General features: G+C 48.1%; 1 protein-coding gene across 1 annotated transcript in view; it reads left to right on the top strand.

Annotated features, from left to right (window-relative positions):
* Positions 1-16,516, top strand: part of ZFHX3 (zinc finger homeobox 3) — a 401,385-nt gene that overhangs the window by 244,614 nt on the left and 140,255 nt on the right. The window contains exon 4 of the mRNA XM_032121503.1: positions 16,015-16,325. The gene's annotated coding sequence lies outside the window, so the exon portion shown is untranslated. The remainder of the gene's footprint in view (positions 1-16,014; positions 16,326-16,516) is intronic.

Below are 16,516 nucleotides of genomic sequence, written 5' to 3'. Positions count from 1 at the left end.
TGGGTCAGAGCCAGCAGTGCCAGAGCCCTGCCCCGGGTCCCACCTCTTCAACACGTATTTTGTTGGAACTGGGCAAGGAGGGAGTTGGTTTGTTGCTCCAACACAGCCCCGTGCCTGCGGGTGTTCGCTGAAATGTCGATGTCAGCCCAAAGAAGGGATTTTGGCTGCGTGGATGGGTTGGTGCAGTGTGGAACTGGAGGGTCTCAGCATTACACAGTTGGTACCGCATGCCCCGCTGATGAGCAGCCTGAGCCCCTGTGAGCCTGGCCCAGGGCTTGTCCTGTCTTGGGGCCACACAGGTGCTGCAGCTGCTGGACAGCATCCTTGGGGTTTGGTTCATCTGAACCGACCTGAAGGTCACACCCGGAGTTTGTGGGCAGCCTGTGCTCACTGTGGCTGTTCCTGGGAGAGGAGAACCCGTGGGTGGGCACTGTGCTCTGATTTCCTGTGTAATGTCAGTGTCATCTCTGTGAGAGCTGGAGCAATCAGAGGTATCTCAGGACTTCTTACACTTGTGCATCTCATCTTCATCTCAGACCTAGGCTGAAGTTCTCCTAAAGAAAAGACAGACTCAGGGTTTATTCTCTTTAACTTTTTTTGAAATTTCCAATGGCACTGAGGTGAATGTGCTGACTCGTGCAGAGGGATCTGCCAGGAGGTGTCACCTGGATCATTTCAGGTCTGTCACTTAGGACACAGACTACAGGGCTGTTCTTGTAGAGACCAGAGACACAGACTCACTCTTACAGGAGGTGTTCTTTCAGAACCGCATCAACTAACATCAGCACCAGCACTACTGACTGCTGGCACTTTGCTTTTTGTGATATAAACCAGGGTAATTTCCAGCTCTTAAATATTGAAACATTATTGAAAACCTCCTCTGTTTGCTTACTGGTCAATGTTTAATCATAGGTAAATATTCCACATAAAAACAACAGGTTATCATTAAAGTTTAGCAAACTGGCTGCTTTAGGCAAAGAGGTGAGATTGTGTTCAGGCTTGTGACATACACATACAGAGACCCAAAGGTCTCTTGGGCAAAGAGACCCAAGACGGCAGAAATGGCACGTGTCCGTGGGATTGCTGTGATGGATTTATCGCCGTTGGCACAGGTGTTGGTGATGAGCTGTGGCACAAGGCGGGTGAGAACCTGGCCCTCAACTTGTCTGAGCCCCAGAGCTGGTGTGAGCACTGGGGAAGTGCTGAAAGAGGAACAGGAAACAGATGGGAGATGAGATTTCTTAGAATGCCGCAAATTTCTGAGAGTTTCCAGCCCAGTCCCACACCTGGGAGAGGCAGGGCAGCCCTGAGCTGGTGTTCTTACACAGGGGTGCACGGACAGAACCAGAACAGAGACAGTGAATTCCCAGGTAACAAAATGAACACAAGAAGCATTTTTCTACTCCTCTGGGGTTTTGGGGAAAAAAAAAAAAAAAAAAAAAAAAAAAAGGTAAAAATTTTAACCCTCTACTTTTGTACCAGAGAGCAAGGGGTTCATCAGCCGTGGCTCGGGGAGGAGGAGAGGACAGGACGAGGCCGTCCGTGCTGGCTGGGCAGTAGCCGGGGGAGCAGCGGGGACACCGCCGGGGCCGCCCTGGCCTCGGGGAAGCCGCTCCCCAGCCCGACGCGCTGCCACAGGTTTTTCTCGGGCGATTGTGTTGGCAGTTTTATTTATATTTTCCTTCAGAGTGGAGCTGAGCTCTTTAACCACGACGGGAAATTTAATCTTTTTGCTGATAAGACGGTAAAATACTGCAATCCGGCTGACCTCCTGAAACCAGATCCAAACAGCCGGGCTGTCCAAAAATCCGAGACACCCCTCCCCCTGGCCCACGACTGCATTTCCCTGGTGACCTCAGGCAGCCCGTGGCCAGCCCGGATCCTTTGAACACATCCCGGAGCGCGGCGATTAGAGACGCTTTGATTGCCCAGCTCGGCGGGTCGGGGGCTCCCGGCCTCCTCCGGGCTCTGCTCCGCGGAGCTTTAAGGCAAAGCTCCTTCCTCCCCCGCCGGCCCCCTTTCATTTTCGTACAGCGTATTAAACCTCAAGACGTAGTTAACACTAATCCTGATTTATTTAGGATTTATCTGCATTATTAATTCCAGTCATGTTGTGAAAAAGTACCAAGGGTTCCAGTTTGTATGTAAACTTATGCCGTTTTGCAGAGAGGTTTATTTCAATCTTCTCCTTGAAGTGATATTTTAGCCAAAATTGCAGACTTTCCCCTTTTAAAAACACTTCAGATAGAAGCTAGCCATAATAATTTGGTTTATTGTTATTTTTTCCCCCCAGTAAATACCCTCTTGGACTGTTTTATGCATTAATCTGGATTTGATGTGGATTTAAACATTTACAATGCAAAATAATTTGGGTTAAAAATAATCCCCCTTGATAAAGCTAAAAAACCCCCCCAACTGTCACCATCTCTGACAGCCAGACATCGGCGATTCTTGAATATGCAAATCAAGGTGAGGAGAAGCCTGAGAGCAGGAGCGACCGTGGCTGCTTTTGATGGCCCGGTCAATCAAACATCCCGACCCACGAAGATTCTGGATCCTGAGCTACCGAGGCTCAAACCTCGGCTCACTCCTCATGCTCAGTCTCTCTACCCGCCGATCTCACTGCTCAAGACTGTGTCTCCACCCTGTCCCCAGGCTGGGATTCCACAGGAGGAGAATATTCCTGCGGGATCTGTGTCGCGTGGTGGGCAGCACCCACCCTAAGGTTCTAATTCAGGCCCTTCATTGGGAGTGGTGCCAGGATACATTTTGCCTGTTCTCCTCTCCGAAGCCGTGGTGGTGCTGCTCCTCACCCACCTCTTCACAGATATTCCCAACCAGATTGCCAGATTTAGAGGGAACAATATTCCAGGGTATTTATTTGTTTCCTGAGTAGACGCTTGGGACACTGGCATCTCTTGATGATCTCTGTGTGCAGGAACAACTGAACAGCTTCCTCGGAGAAAAATCCACTGAGGACTGCTGAAAAGTGGGACATCCTTGTAGTTCAGAAAGTCCTTTAATCTGAAGTTGGTGATAGCAGCACTGCCTCCTCACTGATTCCATGCTCCAGCCTGCAGGACTGTTACTGGTCCCTGTTGATGACAGGACATTGGCTAGATGGATCATTAATTTAATTTATCTTCTTATAATCGCTTAACTAATGCGGAAATGGAATGTATATGGTTTGGTTACAATATTTTTCCAATAAAACAGAAATCCATAAGGAATATCCCCTGATTACACCTTTGTAGTCACTGCCACGGTACCTGAACCAGAGGGGTTTGGCACTGAAAGGGCCAAAAAATCTCCTGACTCTTCCTTGCAGTCATGTCTTGAACTAGGTGCATGCTATGGCCTGGGACAGATCAAAACCTGTACATTTACCAAAATTCCGGTGTTTCTGTTATCCCAAATCCTGGTAACGTCTCTCTCTTCCTGGCTTTGTAATTTCTCTTGGGTTTTAAAGTAATTTCCAACAGTTCCATGGCAGAAGGCACCACTGGTAACCCAGGATTTCTTTGCCCTTGGTCAGATGACAGGTGCTCGTCCAGGGCTTTTGGGTGTGGGGAGGTGAGGCTATTGTGGGGTCACCAGGAGGTTCTACTCAGGCTGGGAAGGGCAGCCCAGAGCTGGTCCCAGGCAACAGCACCTGGCTGGCACAGGGGGCTGAGCCTGCAGACCTGGGGATTCATCCTGGGGGATTCATCCCAGGGGAAGCCCAGCTGCTTGGTGTCCTCGAGCCAGCTCTCCAGCTGCTATCAGACACTTCCATCACCTCCTGGGCTGTCAGTTTTCCAATAGAGCCAATATCCCCGGCCCTGGGCAATGGCTGGCAGCAAGAGGGGGGCATTGTCTCTTCCCTCCAGCAATGTGAGGACAGTGTTGGCTCACACTCTGTTAGCAGGCAGACACCGACCCCTGACCCCAGCACTGACCCTGACAATGACCGGCCGGTGGGTGGACACAAGGGGTTAAGGTGCACCAGTGCAGTTCCCAGCACAGGACTGGGCAGGGCTGTCCACCAGGCTGATGGGTGGGCAGCTCTCCCCATGCCCAGCGCTGGATGCGCCCATGTGGAATCAAGGAGTCAGCTCCAGGTTGGGATGTGGAGGCACTGAGCAGAGTCGTGCTCTCAGCAGGGAGTTGTTGCACATTTTGGGATGCCCCTGTGGAAATCAGGAGTGTCCATCTGGGAGCTGGCTGCAGGATTTTGGCGGAGGATTACAACACACTCCAGGTCTGGACTCAAACATGCTGAACAGCGCTGCGAGACGCTGGAGGGACGCTGGCCCATCATTTTTCTCTGGGACAAGGTGCCTATGTTGTGTCCACACCAGCCAGCCTGGACACTCCCTGTTGTGGGAACATCCTTGTTCCACAGTGGGCTTCACTCTGGGCAGGTGCAGACTCCCTGCCAAGGCACACCCCAGGGATGACCCCCCAGAAGTCTGAAAAGGCAATCAGCTGGAAAAGGTAACCCTGTTTCACCCAAGTTCCACCCAAACTGGGTTGTCTGACTCGAACTTCCAGTCACTTATCAGAGCTTTTCCTTGTTGAAGACTTAAAGGCCTCCCAGTCAATAAACACATTAGCTCACTAAACATGCGGATGCCTTTTCTTCTCTGGATTAACCCTTTGGGAGCTGGGGCTTCCATTGGATTTGTTAGGATATTGATCACAGCTCATGTTTGCCTTTCAAACTCTGTTTCTGCTTTGGAATTGACAGATAGTTCCAGTGCTGAAGCCAAGCAGCAAATTCAGTGCAGCCATACAGAGAAGGAGCTTTGGGAACTGCCCACATTGGGCTGCTCTGGGGCAGAGACCCCTTCTGGAGCCCCCCAGGGAACCACTCACCTCTCCAAGAGTGACTTGGTCTCATAGGGAACTGCTAATTAAGCAAATTCTGAAATGTTAAACCATGTCAGATGTATGTCTATTTTCAGTATTAGCAAAAATTGTATTAAATTAAAATACACTTTAGCCTGATTTAGCTCTTCGTCCCCAACTGAACATCACAGGGCCTTGCAGCAAATCTCTGTAACTGTGCATGGAATGGAAAAGGAGCCCAGCTGAGCCAGCCCCACTGCTCTGGGTAAGAACACATTAAAGGAGCTCTTAGAGAATGATTTAGAAGAAACTTTGCAAAATGGAAAGGTCATATTTTATGACCCTGCTGACCCAAATGGATGCAAAAATATCAGAATTAGTGACCTAGAAGAAAGCAGATCTGGCTTTTTAGCACGTGTGGTAACCTTATCCTCTCACTCCCAGTTACCTGAGAATCTGGGGTAAAATGTCTCTGGTTTTGGTTGAGGCTCTTCCCTATCGCACCTCTCGTGTATGTTAGAGTCCTCTTTTACACACTTTCTTAAAAATGCAGCTGCACCTGTCTGGCTCAGAACTGGGCAAAGCAGGTGTCAAGTTCCCTTTAATGTGGACCATATTCTCAGGTTTTTGAGCTCCTGGTAAATCCTCTTCTTGTACAACTTCGCTGTTCCCGTGCAGATATTGCCTTCTCCTGCCACTCTAATAAGTTATATCGAGTCTACATGCTTTGGTTTTAGGGCTGTCTGTTAGACTTGCTAAGATCTTCTCTTTTTTCCATATAGTTGAGGATTTCATAGTTTTTCCTCTTTTTATACTTTTTTTGAAGAAGGATTTTTCAAAATTCTGCTGTGGACTGCATGTGAGCCGTGCCTTTCCCAGACTGCCATACTAAGATAATCCTCTCACTGTACAACATCTAACTTTATCCTCTTTCTAGGCATTAAATTTAATAACAAAACCCCCAAGAAAGTGGTATAAAAACTCGTCCAAACCTTTCCTTCAGGCTTGGTTGCCCTTATGGTTTCATTAGGCCCTCTTTCCTCACACAATCGCTCCCTTTCCATCCATGGGCTGCTGGGTTTAGCAGCACCTCCCTGTGCACATCAGCTCGACTTCTCCAACCATCCTGAGGAGGAGGAACATCATCGTCTGATAAGGTGGAATCTTTCAGGCAAGGAATGCTGAAATACTATAAATGCTTTTAGAAAAATCATGGGGTGTCACCATGTAGTGCACAACTTGGAGCTCATGTGGCCCAAAAGGCAGCTGTTATAAATCTCTCATTTGAGTGAAATATCTGTACTTTGTGAGTTTAACGTGCTGCCTTCTCTGTCGTGACATGTTGTACAGGGGTTCGTCCTAGATGGGATTTGGTTCTCAGGGTTACTCCTATGGTTCTTTTTAGCCTCTGTGTTTACTTTTTGATTTGTTGTCATTTAGGCAGCTGAGATTTCTCTTTGTCTTCAGAATTCATGTAATGGGTTTGCATCATTTTCTGCATTATGCACTGGGGAAATTACCAATTTGGCACGCAGCCGCGCTGAAACAGCCACACTGAAACTTTCTTTTAAAAGCTCAGTTCACATGTGGAGCATATGATGTTATTTACCACCTGACCCACCTGGCAACATGCTCTGGAAATCCCTTAGTGCTTTGTCATGACTGTGACTGAAAACTGTGGCGTAATCCGAGAGGGAAAGGGTCTCTGTGTTTTAATACTCATGTCAGAGAAGAAGCTGATAAGAGTCACAATTTAAAGAAGTTTTTCTAAGGCTGTGAATAATTAACCTTCCAGTGCTGCCGCCGATTTGGGATGTCACACGCAGGAAGCGGCATCACTTCCCCGCTCCCACGCGGGGTGGCAGTTCCCAGCTCCTCTCGGAGGCACGTTGAGAGGATCCGTTCACGCTTCTCCATCACTGGCGTGGCATCAAGTCGGACGTGTCTCTGGTTTGCTGCCGCAGGAAGAGCCAGGCAGCGCACGGGGGTTGCTGACCTGGCTGCTCCAGGCGAGCCTGCGTGGCCGCCTGTCCTGCTCTCCCTGTGGCCACGGCCTGCGCCCCTTCATCGGGAAGCAGAGTCTTACTCCTGCGGAGAGTATTTGTTTAAGAGGATTTCCTTTCTCATGCAGGGACTGTAGTAGCCATGCCAATAAGGGTGGGAGCGATTATGAGAGATTGACTGCTGGAATATAATCCCTGTGTGCTGCTGGTTTGATCTGGGGAAGATTGCGTTTCAATGGTAGTGGCTCATCACACGCCAGAAGCGGCGTTCCACCCATAAATAGGGCTCTAATGAGATCCGACAGCCCTGATTTCTCTGGTGATACAGTAAAACAACACGACCAGTGCTGATGGTTTGGGGTCCTGACCTTTAACAAGGACTCATGACACAGGGCAAACTGCCCAAGAGAGATGGAGGGGCAGGAGGCCAGGGGACAAGGTCGGTACATAATGAAGTGGTCAGCATTGGATTTCTGTCACTCACAGTGGTTAAGTACAACAGTGAGGGACTTCAGTAAGAGAAACTGTGAAAGAGCACATGCAGGAATCACAGAGAGCAGGGGGTCTGGGGAGGGTCAGTTACCTTCCGCTGCGAGCTCCAACAGTCCCAGTGACTTTGGTAATGAAGAGGGTGAGGGCAGGAATCATGCAAAGACAGCAAGAGAGCAGGGAGGGAGCACAGAAGATTAAAGCAAACAGAGAAGGAAATCCAAGGGGACTGGCAGTGCGTGCACTGCGATCTGGGGCTGAGACCCAGAGAGACGAATGAAGCACCTGCAGTGGCAGAACAGTCCAGACCAGAGGGGGCTGATGACGGAGCCCCTGGTTTGGCCAGCCAGCATTCCAGTGTCCCTGTCGCGGCAGCATGGACACTCGTGAGCATGGCCCTGGCCCAGGACCTGCTTACACTGTCGGCCGTGGATCCCACAGCCATGGAGGAGCAGTGCCCAACCACGTGTGCCCCATCCCAGCTGCTTCCAGCCTCAGCCTGTTCTGGCGCCGGGAACTTCTTCGGGCCGCAGGGGTGGCTCGTCTCCTTTTAGTTCCTTTCTGCTGCTAGATCTAAATTTAGTGGGACTATTAGCTAAGAAAACTAAAATACCCAAACCGTTTGGTATCAGACTGCCTGGGGTGAATGCAAAGAGCAAATGGTGAAATACAGAGGCAGCCGAGACCTGTTATGAAGGAGGCACTGGCATCTGATGGGGTCTGAATTTAACATCTGTTTCCTTTTCAAGGGTCCTCCTTCAGAGCTGAGTTTAATAGAAACGTTTCATTGCAATTTTGCTAATATGTCCATCTCGGCTTCAAGTGACACAAATTAAGTGCATTCACCCAAAATACAGAAGAATTCTGTTACTAAGCAGTAACCTCAAAATTCAAGTGACCGGAAACCAAAGTGAGAATGGAAAATCCGAGCATGTTATTCATGTCCAGCATGGATGGGATGCTGGGTAGGATGCTAAAAGCAACTAAAATGGTACATGGTGAGTAGAAAAATACATTTTAAAGCCACTTTAGACACAGTAGCCCAAGCTAGGTTTATTTACATGAAGAAAAACATAATATATAGCTTTAACACTGCTGATCTCTTGGGAGGTGTTTGGACTGCAGGGCCCACAAAGGACAGAACCAGTAAATCTGATGTGTACAGGAGTCTCTTATACAGAGGAAAATAACCTTTAGTCTCAGCTGTAGGACTGTGAGAATGATTGCAGAGAGCGACCTGTGTTTGCATTGGCTATGGTCAATGCAAGGTTTGCTCTTTTGCCGGTTGTTCTTTATTTGGGTGTTTTACTGTTTTTTTTCTACTGTAAATGCAACCATTGAAGCCCGGCAACCTGTGAGAGGGGTGAATTGCTTAATTCCAGAGCATTGTTTTAATTTGTCTTTGGATGAATTCTCATACACTTTCATGAGAAAATTGCCCATTAAGAAGCATTCATTTAATTTAAGAACAGTTGGGAGAGGAAGGGTTGGGATGACAGATGGAGACTGTGGGTGTCTTATAAGAGAGAGCTGAGCTTTTTGTGTTTATCTTTTTGTGGCACATAGTTGCTGTTCTCTGCTGCTTCCATTTTTTTAATCTGCACTTTTTTGTGCAGTATTTCTTAGAAATCTCTCCTCTTTTGTACTGAAAGTCTAATAGATTTCATTAGTTCTTCCTGTACCATGTCAGCTTTAAAACATTCCAATATAACAGAGTGCAGGGAGGTAGCCTGGTAGGAACAGAGTAAAACAGGCTGGATTTCAGTCTAGTTTGGAATTGCACAGAATTTAGCAGCAAGGATACTGGAATATTGAACTGATTTCTTCCCTTAATCCTCCCACTGACTGTCCAGCAATGGTACACACGGGCTGAAGGAGTTTTCTAGCTCTGCCAATGCCTTCACTGTGTAGTTGAAGGTTCACTGTCAGAAAGCGGCTTAAATCTCACAGTTAACCTTTATTTAAATTAGTCTAGAAGTAAATACAAGGCTTCAAAGCATTATCTTTAAAAGCATGTACATAACAGTTGTAGGATTTGTGGGTGTCAGTGTGACTGTCCATGTCAATGGCCCGGGTGGTCCAGCCTGCAACACCTACGTGACAACAAACCCGGGCATCAGTGTCAGGCAGGCACTGACAGCAGTGAGGACCTTGTTTTATAAACACCTGAATATCAGCATGTGCAAATAAAAATAACTGTGTGTCGAGTCCAGCTGCTGACAATATTTTAGTCATCTGGTCCCTGGGTTGTAGCTTACATCTCTTTTAATGGTCCTGAAGTTGTAATGACAAATAACCTGTAAGTTGTGGTGCCTTTGCCTTGGGACTGCCAGACCCCTGTATGAAACTGATAAAAATTTAAAAGTAAAATTAACTCCTGTTAAAGGAAGATGGAAAACAGTGCAATGTTTGTTCAATATACAACTTGCTTTGCTCTGCAATAGAAGCAGCAGCCTATAAATACGGGGCAGAAATTTCAAGCATTAGTCTCACTTGTTCTCACCACGTTACACATGAATTTATTTGCATCTCTATGTGCTGTCCCGAGGTTCGCATTGAACAAAACAGGTGATATGAGAAACAAAGTACATTTATTAGATTTTTGTTACCTTTCCATGAAGTTTTTCTTACTGTGACCCAGTTTTTCCCTTACCCTTCACAATTTCTGAATGATTGGATCATTTTCCACTCTCCATTCTAATGACAAAACCTCTTTTCCAAGGCTCTGTCATTGCTTCCTTTGATTGCCACAGCCACTTCTTTTTGCTGCTACACACACATTTCAGTCCATAAAAAATGCCCCTTAGGAGTTTTCTTAGTATTTGATTTGTCTTTTTTCTCTCTTCAGATCCCTTGTTCTTCCTCCATCCCTCCTTCCTAACAAGTGAAGCTTGTTCACCACCTCCGGCCCTTCCCCTGCATGTTTTAGGTTCATGTTCCCACAGTCTCTCCATCAGCTCCATCAGAGATGAACCTCTATGGGTACTTCTCTTATTCTTTTGATCTCATAAAAACATCTCCGTTCTTTCTTTCATCTGTATCATCTATATTGTTGTCCACCAACCGAGCTGCAGAGCTTCTGCTTTCTCCTCTCTGCAGCCTGCACTGGCCCTACACAGCTCAGCTTTCCTTTCCCTAAGCTGTAGCCTTCCGTGACAGTCCTTGAGCTGTGTCCATGCCTGCACCAGCAAGCCCAGTAAGGATCAGTGTGGTGTGAGCTCAGTTTGGTCACCGCTGGTGCTGGAAGGGCAGGAAGGGGCTCGTTTGCTCTGTGAGAAAGGGCAGCATCCCACTTCGCCCTGGGACGGTTGGTGCTGTGGCACATCTGCCTTTCCTCTTGCAGTCAGCAAGGAGACATCTCATCCCAGTTAGCCCCCTGGGAGCCCCAGCCTGCCCCTTCCTTGGTCAATGCTCCAGCTCCACAGGACATGCTGACCGGCTTCCAGCTGCCTCTTCCTTCCTCAGAGCACCGCTGGCTCTGTTACAGACTCCTCTCTAGGAGGTTTTCTATCAGCTGCCTCAGCCCTGGAAGCCGTTATCCCATGACCCATTGTCTGCATGAGCAGACGGGAGACAGGGACATTCCTGCATCTGTCTTTTCCTGCTGCCCTGATTTATTACACTGTAAAATAATAAAACGTTAAAAAGGTTGAACCTGAACTGAAGCTATGACTATGACACTATTAATCAAACTGGTGGAGAATTACTTTATATTCGGTGCCTCAAGCACTGATCCAGTCCACTAAAAGTTGGCCTGAAACATTGTCCACAATCTTAGTATTGGGCCTGGGAAAAGCAGTTCTGCATTCCTCTGTTCTCCCATGGCGTGTGGCCATGCAGGGCAGGCAGGCAGGGCTGGCTCATCAGGTTCTCCTGCTCCTCCAGCCATCACAGCATCTCTTATCTCAGCCGTCGATGCCACGCTCACTTGATGTCTCAGTTCTGGAGCAGAGACATTCCAGCTGCTATCTGGGAAGGCTCTGGCCCCAAAAATATTTAGTTAGCAGCCATTCAGTTAAGTGGAATTGACTTTTTATCGGCTTTCCTCTGTACGTCTGCCACCAGCGAAGGCTGTTTCCTCCTTCCCTCTTCTCGGCCTGTCAGTCCACTCCGCATTCCTATCGGCAGCCGTTAGCTCTGATCAATACTAACCACTGTGTAACAGCTCATGCATGGCTGCCTTGGCTTGCATCGATCTGCCCCTTCCAACAGGTACCCGGCTATTTGAGGCAGCAACTTGAGATAAACACCTACTTTTACTTCAGGCTCGTTCATTCTGGGGGGTTCCAGGGAGACCCAGTGCCCTTCTCTGGAGACTCACCAAGAGCAGACTTGCAACAACTTCTCTCCTGTCTGAGACAATCCATGACCCCACTGTGCTCCCCTTCCCATCGCTTCTGACATCCAGCCTGTAAAAACGATGTCATACAAGCACTTCCAAAGCACCTAGCCTGGGAATGACACCTTGGACTGCTGAAGTTAGGAGAACTCAGTGGTTTTGCAATTAGGAACATGTGCGTTGATGAGACCCAGAGCTGGAGTGAGCAGCTGTGCACCAGGCATCTGCAACCGTCCTGCCACTGCTCCTCACTGGGGGACCCTCTTCTGTCCCAGCTGGGGATCTGGGGGCCGTGTCCCCATGTGCTCCAGCAGAATGCAGCATCCCTAACCTGGGCTGGCAACTGGGCATCAGTCCACAGATTCCATGGGGCTGGTCGGGCCAGGGGTGCCTGTGGGAGGAGGTTTATTGTGCCAAGGGTACCGCAGACAAACTGCTCAGATAGCAAACGCTCAGTGTCCTCCTCCAGCAGCACCCTCACACAGCAGAGGCTTTTGCTGAAGCATAAAGCACCTGGGTTTCAGGATGGCACCTTCAGGCCATCTGTTCTGGTCAGGTGCCATAAGAGAACAGGAGGTAATGGACTATGAACATTGACTGGCCACTAGCAGTGTGCCGGCAGTCCTACTTCTCCTTACTTGCTGCTGTCCCCAAATCTTCCAGCATTTAGGGAACTAGTCAGCATTTTGAAGGAGCCCTAGCAGCTGTCCCTGCACAGATGTGCTCCCCCGCCGGGCTCCTGCCCAGACGCCACTCCCAGCGCTGGGCTGTGGGCTGGGAGAGGGCAGAGGGGCGCACGCAGACAAAGGTGCCTCTGCCAGAGATGCAGCCCCAGCTCCAATCTGGCAGGTAGATGCCCATGGATCAGATCTGTCCAGCCTGGAAAGCCTCTGAAAATGTTAGAGAGGCCTTTCCTGGTTGGTTTGTGTGTGTGCCATTACGGAAGAGCTGCAGGGCTGCCATGGCAGCTACAAACTTCAGTGAAATGAGTGTTTATTATTATAGGTTTGATGCAGTTCCCAAAAGACCCTAATCAACAAGTAATAAGGCCTCGAGAGAGCAATTAGAAATCTGAACTTTAACTCTCTTATAACCAGAGTGCAGGAAGTGACTTCTGCTCCAATTTGGGGTTTGCCACCTGACATGTGAACGAGGGGGAAATACCAAAAACCTGAAATACGGAATAACTGCAGACAAGTATTTGAATAATGAGGTACAAGATCCATTTCTGTGGCAAGTAAATGTGTGTGTAGCAAAAAGCATAATGGTATAGGGGGATTCATGCCCAAATATGCAGCCCCTCTATCACACCTAGGTGTTTTCAATGCTTCTTCCCAGCTTTAGGCAAACACCAAGGGTGTTCAGTGCTTGTACATGTGCAGCATCTGCCCCCCCTTAAAGAAAAAAAATTACCCCAGTTTTCCCACTTATGAAATAACAATATCTGCCCGAAGGCAACACCAACCCTTGAGATGCAGGTTTGCTCAGAACTTGTTTTGAATACTTTGGATGGGCCACTTCAGACAGGAACTGCACATTGAGTAATCCTTGCCATAGAAAGTCACGTGGCTAATGGAAAACAAAAATTGCATAAGAGCCCATCTGCGTAGCATGGCTGAGTCGGGGAATGTTGGCCAAGAGGGCTCATGCTCTGCCAGCCTGCCAAAGCTGGGGGGCACTTGACTCCCCATGCAGCTGTGACAGCACCAGCACACATCCACAGCTGGGATAACCCTGGTCCTTCAAACTCAGGAGGGGTGTTACTTTCCTGATTTTTCTTCCTGAGGTGCCGAATGTTTGAAGGCCATGCTCTAGTTCCCTCGGGAAGTTACGCCAAGCCAGCAGGCAGTGGGAGCAGGTGTGAGGCTCAGCGTGGCACGGGGCAGTGACTGGAGTTACCTGTAGGTGCACCCAACAGGTGCAGCCTGGTGAGGTGAGGTCCTGCCCTCTTTCAGGGGTGGGAGTGCTGAACGTGGAATGGGGCCACACACTTCCCACTCAGACTTCCAGCGGGGAGTGCTGGCAATGCCACGGTCCTGCCCCAAGCCCGGGATGCTGTGGCTGGGAGGAGGAAGGGCTGCATCCCTGCCAGCTGCCCGTAAGGACAGCACAGCAGGGCAGGCCCTGGAGCCTGAAGATCCAGGTGAATTTTAGATGTCCCAGCCTTAAAGAAATTTCAGGTCTCAAAACCTTCATTTGATGTATAACTGGAGCCAGCAGAGGGAGTGAAATGCAGGGACACTGTAGAGTCCCTGAAGAAAGGAGCTGCCAGGCTTTGATCCAGGTGCATCTGGTTCAATGACACATCTCAGACCCCAAAATGAGGGTGTACCAGATCGGCCCTGGGCCACAGGTGACACAGGTATGGATTAACAGAGGCAGGTTATCACCTGTAGGAGTGAGGGGTTATCTCCTGCACCATTACCAATGGAAAAAATAGATGTTCTTGGGGCTAACATATGTTTCCAGTATGAAGAAACCAGAGGAACCTCAACCTCTCAATTAATTCCTGTTCCAAGGGGGTCTGAGTGCTGTCCCCATGAATAGGTTCAAATGCTTTATCTTCTGGCACTGTTCATACAGTCCTGAGAGTGACCATATAAAGTCCTGAGGAGAAGCTTAAAACCAGCGATGCTGATACTGCACCTTCTTCTCTTACGCCTCCAAAATATCCTGGTCTTGGCGTTATCCTAAGCACTAAATGTGACAGGCATATTCACAAACAGCTTCTCGCTGATTTCTAAGTTAACTCCTTTCTTCAAAAATAGCAATTTTGCAAAGGGATTACTTCTTCAGCATCCACTTAGGATTTTTTTTAGACTCATCTTTTAATGTGCCTTCGAAGACAGAGATAGTTTCCCCTTTTGATGGAGCATTGGCCATCTTCATTCACCATTTGATTGGAAGAGATAGGACATGATCTTTACTAAACTCTTTAGTAACGTGTGAGCTTCCTTCCAGCTGCCTCTGAAGGAGAACTTCGAAAAGTGTTTTAATCTGTGTGTTTATACACCAAAGAAACACTTCTTTTAGCAAAATGCAAAATTGTAACAAGTTGGTAGCTTTAATAATTACACTGAATACTGGGAAATTAGCTTAAAATAAGTTTTTCCTCCTTGAAATGAGATTATGTTTGTGCCTGGACCAAGCAACTCGGCACCAGTCTTGAACTTGTTAAAGATGGAAATCAGAATAACCACTGCAATATTGAAAAGGTAAAATGAGAACAGAATGGCAATTGGCCAGTGTTTATGAATCAGAGAAAATGATCATGAAATCATATGAATAACCACCAAAAGGTAAATAAATTACCCAGCCTACTACTTATTTTCATGTGCAGCTTGACACAAAAGCTGAAGCCATGAATGATTTATACCTGTTTTAACAATAATACTCATTTTTCTGAAGGATGGTCAGCACTCAGGCTGCTGTGGGCACCGTGCCAGTCATTGAAAGGTTAATGTCTCAGCAGCAATACATTAAATTATGAATTATACCAGTCCCAAAATGGAAGGTTATTAGCTTGGTATGTTTAATTAGCCCAGCTCGAACTTTGCCATCTGCCAGCAGTGCCCATTACTAATGCACAGCCACGTGGGATAGGAGGGGTGGGAAGAGATGCCAGAAGCAGCAGAATTCCCCTCCCGGCCAGCCCAACTCACCTGCGGAGCTCTGCAGTCCTCAGCAGGGCCCAGGGCCACTGGCACACCCGGAGCTGCCGGAACAGCCTGGCTGTCCCCAGCCTTTGGGACAGTCACCTGCCAGGACATTTCACTGCTGTAACTGCTCAGGACAGCTGTGTCCTGGTTACACCCCAGACCTCCCCAGGAGAGGAGAGGGCAGACAGGTGTGGGCCCAAGACGTACCTGAGCGCCAGGTGTGCCTGAAGTAGAGCCCTTTCCTAGGGACTGCCCGGAGCGGCAGCGCCGGGGCCTGGCAGCGCTGCCGGGAGCTGCGGGGACAGCGGTGGCCGTGGGCCAGCGCTCGGGGATGTAGGAAGCAACAGCCTGCCGTGGTTTTATTTGCACAGCATCTCCTGCCAATAACTGCACAAGGCTACAATATTTAGCTTTTCAATAAATATTTAAATTTTGCTTCTTTGCTTATTTATTTTTTTAAAAGAACAAACAGTAAATTCTGTTGGTTTTTTTATTAGTTAAGATTATGTGATGCTTTGGAAACATGATGCACTAAGTATTGAAATAATTTGATTACTCCCCATGACTTTGAGGGTGCTCTTGGGGAGCCTGTGTGCTAAAACTTGGGTTGGAACTGTGTTCTGGAAAATGTGGGGCAAGACCTGAACTTGTAAGAAGCCAAACAAAACCTTAATTTTAATTCTTATTTTTGTAGGTAGGATAACCTTGCCAAAGAGGAACGGAATTTGGACAGACTTAACATCCAGCCTGTGCAGCTTCCATGAGCCGGACACTAAAATGAAGAGAGAATTTATTCATTCCCATCTTGACACAACCCACCAGAATTAAAAGACATTTTAACCTACAAGGGAGATTGGGTCAAACACTTCCCAACCTGCCTACACAGAGAAGGCCATTCAGTTCCTCTGGCTACCAAGTCTCCACATTTCTGTGTTGGATGTGAAGAGTAAAGAGAGTCTGGCAGGAGTCAGGAGGCATCCAAGTCAGTGTAAGAGACAGCACCAGGTAGAGGCTCGATTCCTTTTTCCTAATATTCTTGCACTATGCAGTATATACATTATTTCTTCTCCTCCTCTTGAGCTTTTGTTGATTTCCTCTTCTTCACATCAGTGGAGCCTTTGTACTTGTACTTCTGGAGCAGGTGGCATGGTTGTAGTTGTCGGAGCAGTATGTATTAGAGTGAAACCTACAGACAG

Source organism: Corvus moneduloides, chromosome 12, assembly GCF_009650955.1.
Source record: "Corvus moneduloides isolate bCorMon1 chromosome 12, bCorMon1.pri, whole genome shotgun sequence".
NCBI lineage: Eukaryota > Metazoa > Chordata > Aves > Passeriformes > Corvidae > Corvus > Corvus moneduloides.
This window is presented reverse-complemented; position numbering and strand designations above follow the sequence as displayed.